Source organism: Mytilus californianus, unplaced genomic scaffold (assembly GCF_021869535.1).
Source record: "Mytilus californianus isolate M0D057914Y unplaced genomic scaffold, xbMytCali1.0.p SCAF_9, whole genome shotgun sequence".
In the NCBI taxonomy this organism is placed as follows: Eukaryota; Metazoa; Mollusca; class Bivalvia; order Mytilida; family Mytilidae; genus Mytilus; species Mytilus californianus.
In genome coordinates, this window is record NW_026262745.1 from 11,079,695 (window position 1) to 11,084,422 (window position 4,728).

A 4,728-nucleotide genomic window follows, 5' to 3' on the forward strand; every position below is an offset into this window, starting at 1 on the left:
TGTTAGTACACCATTATCAAACTGATGAATGCATTGGTTTCATGTCTTGAAAAGGACTTAATTTGAACCTTTTTTTATTGTTTTTAAACGTAAATACACTGACACATAACATTTTAAGCTATAGGAAATTTGTTTAATCACTCGATAAAACCTGGACGCACTGGAAAAAACCAGAACTGCTCTCGAAAAAACCTGGACATATAGAAATGAATTTAGTCTCAAAATGTCGTTCTCAATGCAATAACAAGAATTTTTGTAAAGTGTCTGTATATCTAAGGATATATGGATTGCGTGTATGCATTTCCTTTGACATTTGCATTGGAATGTGTATAAAAATGGCTTTATTCTGTATTTTGGAATAAAAGCATTGTAAGGCTAAATTTAACTTTTTTTAACGAAAAATAATGTCAGATTGATAATATATTTTTATCTCAAATACTTACATACCTTGTATAACCTTGTATATTAAACTCAAGCTTCTATATCACATTTTGTCAGAAAGGAAGTCTGTATGTTTACATTTTTGATCATATTCACTCGAAAAAAAGTGGCCACACTCGAAAAACCCTGATCAAATCACTAACCACGATCCTAGCCAAACACTATACCTACTGTGAAACTACACAGAGAAAAGTAGCTATTGTATTTATTCAATGGGACAATAGAACAGACAAAAGTTTAAATACCTTGACCAAGGGCAGATGACTCTGTGGAAAACTTTCATTTGGTTAACAATAAGAACCCAATTATTCTCCATTCTTTAGTTTTTTGGTCTGTTCTTTAATTTTTGGGTACATTATTTTTGCCCTTTTGCCCAATATTCTCTTTTCTGTAAAACCCCTCCAGATCCTCATTTGTGGCCTTTGAAACAAATGTTGCTGTTATGTATTAAGTGCTAGTATTATTTATCAAGCATAAATATTTTTGCTGAATATGCTATTCTGTAGTATTGTATAATGTTGGGTAAACTCTCTGTGATACCATGTGACGATCTATTTGGTCACATGATATAATTTTTGTGCTGGTCACATGTGTGCAATATGTATTTTTTTTGTTTTATCAAATAAAATATGTACAATTTGATGTGTTAATTTTCTGTGTAGTGATTCCATGACTAGTTAATAGTTGTTTTCATAGGTACCAACAGTTTGTAGTATTCAGTTGTTAAGGTTTGCACTCAAGTAAACTGAAGTGGTATCCTATGTGTAAGGAGTAATGCATACAAACATTTGTAAATCAGCTTTTTAAGTAGTCTGCCAAATGAACTATGATAAAATTGGATGAATACAAACATACAAACTACTACAAATGGGTCACATATCAAGAAATTGGCAAAAAACTTGAAGTGGAAATTAAGATGGAGCTGGGAATCGATTAATTTATTTGTTGCTTGTTTAATGTCCAGTTGCAAATATTTTGTGCATATTCAGGACAAAACCAAAAAGAATCATTACAATAGTTAGGTTCTGTAATAACTGAAAATGCCCTGACGCTTTGTACATTATAGTTCTATGGTGTGGGGGAATAGGTTCTGTAATAACTGAAAATGCCCAGACCCTTTGTACATTATAATTGTATGGTGTGGGGGAATAGGTTCTGCAATAACTGAAATGCCCTGACCCTTTGTATGTTATAATTGTATGGTGTGGGGGGAATAGATTCTGCAATAACTGAAAATGCCTCAAACCTTTGTATGTTATAATTGTATGGTGTGGGGGGAATAGATTCTGCAATAACTGAAAATGTCCCGACCCTTTGTATGTTATAATTGTATGGTGTGGGGGGAATAGGTTCTGCAATAACTGAAAAGGCCCGACCCTTTGTACGTTATAATTGTATGGTGTGGGGGATTAGGTTCTGCAATAACTGAAAATGCCCCGACCCTTTGTATGTTATAATTGTATAGTGTGGGGGGAGTAGGTTCTGCTATAACTGAAAATGCCCCGACCCTTTGTACGTTATAATTGTATGGTGTGGGGGATTAGGTTCTGCAATAACTGAAATGCCCCGACCCTTTGTATGTTATAATTGTATGGTGTGGGGGGAATAGGTTCTGTAATAACTGAAATGCCCTGACCCTTTGTATGTTATAATTCTATGGTGTGGGGGGAATAGGTTCTGTAATAACTGAAATGCCCTGACCCTTTGTACGTTATATTTGTATGGTGTGGGGGAATAGGTTCTGCAATAACTGAAAATTTCCCAACCCTTTGTACGTTATTATTCTATGGTGTGGGGGAAAAGGTTCTGCAATAACTGAAAGTGCCCTGACCCATCGTATGTTGTAATTGTATGGTGTGGGGGAATAGGTTCTGCAATAACTGAAATGCCCCGACCCTTTGTACGTTATTATTGTATGGTGTGGGGGAATAGGTTCTGCAATAACTGAAAATGTCCCAACCCTTTGTATGTTATAATTGTATGGTGTGGGGGAATAGGTTCTGCAATAACTGAAAATGTCCCAACCCTTTGTATGTTATTATTCTATGGTATGGGGGAATAGGTTCTGCAATAACTGAAAATGCCCCGACCCTTTGTACGTTATTATTCTATGGTGTGGGGGAATAGGTTCTGCAATAACTGAAATGCCCGGACCCTTTGTACGTTATTATTCTATGGTGTGGGGGAATAGGTTCTGCAATAACTGAAATGCAATGACCCTTTGTACGTTATTATTGTATGGTGTTGGGTAATACAACATAAAAGTATCATTTCATGGAAGTAAATTCTTACATCATTTACAGATCTTCAAATACTTGAAAAGATTGGTACATTAAATTTTTTCCTTGGTTTACACTTTGATAGACTGGTACCATTTTGCTGAAACTACTTTCGGAATCTCTGTAGCTATTGTCTATTTAACTTTGATATATTTGCATGATACACAAATCGCATGGTTCCAAGAAAGTTGAATTTGAAAAAAATAAATAAATAACTACGGGTGATTTCAATATAGCAGTACCATAATATTATTCACAAACTAAAATTTGAACACAATTAGGAGGTTTTAACATCAAATTGGTGGATTGTTTCAGAGGGGAATATATTTAATTTTGAAGCAAAAATGCAAATGGCAGGGGACAAGTGCTGTCAAATTGAACAGCAAACCCAGTTTTCCAAATTGTGAAGTAACCATTATATGTCCATCCACAGTTTGAATTGCTTGAACAACTCACAATTGAAATCACCAGAATATATGCCAAACAATCCAGGACCATAACTCCAGAATGTAGATAGGGAAAACCTCATTATGGAACTTGACCTTTAAAATTTACCATGCATCTATTGAACTGTTCTCATGTTATTGCAAAAAAATGACAGGAAGTAAATTTTTTTTAACCACTTTCCAATCAATCAAGGACCAGAACTCCTGAAAGTAAAAATCAATATTGTCAATCTTGACCTCCATTTCTTGTCTCGCCTTTTTCGTTGCAGTATGTGAGACATAGGTATTGCCATCTGGCAACAGCATCAACTATTTGTATAAAGCTTTATATTTCAGAAGGTAGAATACCTGGATGCTTCATACCTTGTATGCAGATACCTTATGTTCTGAAGTTTCAATCTGTCCAATGTCCATTGTCCTCGATTCATTTTCATGGTTCAGCGACTGCTTGAAAAAAATTTATATTTTTTTTTCATGTGAATTTCACTTATTATGAGTAATGGGATTACTATATTTTGTATATGGGTTCCTTGCATGTCTACATGTCAGTCAGACAGGGTTCACCTGACCTCGATCTCATTACATGGATCAGTGATCAAGGTTAAAGTTACATGATAAGGTCCTTTTCTCAGATATAAGCAGTAGGTCAACTATATGTGGTGTATGGAATGATTTTAAGGGATACATGTCAGTCTGGCAGGTTTCATCTGACCTTCACCTCATTTTCATGGTTCATTTGTTAATGTTACGTCTTTGTGTTTTGGTCTGTTTTTTAAATATTTTTAGCAGTAGGTCAACTCTATTTGGTATATGGAATGATTGTAAGGTTTACATGTCTCTCTGACAGGTGTCATATGACCTTGACCTCATTTTCATGGTTCACAGGCCAATGTTAAGTTTTTGTGTTTTGGTCTGTTTTCAAATACTTCAAGCAGTAGGTCAACTATATTTGCTGCATGGAATGATTATAAGGTGTACATGTTTGTCTGGCAGGTATCATCTGACCTTGACCTCATTTTCATGGTTCATTGGTCAATCTTTATTTTTTGTGGTTTAATCTGTTTTCAGTTACCATAAGCAAAAGGTCAACTATATTTGGTGTATGGAATAATTGTAAGGTGTACATGTTTGTCTGATAGAATTTATCTGACCTTGACCTCATTTTCATATTTCATTGGTCAATCTTTACTTTTTGTGTTTTAATCTGTTTTCAGTTACCATAGGCAATGGGTCAACTATATTTGGTGTATGGAATAATTGTAAGGTTTACATGTCTGTCTGATAGGATTTGTCTGACCTTGACCTCATTGTCATGGATCTTAAAAAATGTAAAGTCTATGTGATGCTTGTAGTTAAACCTTTATCTTTAAGACTTTCAACTTAAAGTCAATGGTCAGCTTTAAGCAGGCGAGACATTTCAGCGTGTGCACTCTTGTTTTATCAGTAACAATATATTAAAATTTGGAAAGCATCAGTTCAAAGGTTATCAGGTTAAAGCATGAGCTGCCAGCCCGCTGTACAACCCAAAACCAATAACCAATCATTGACAAAACAATAAGATA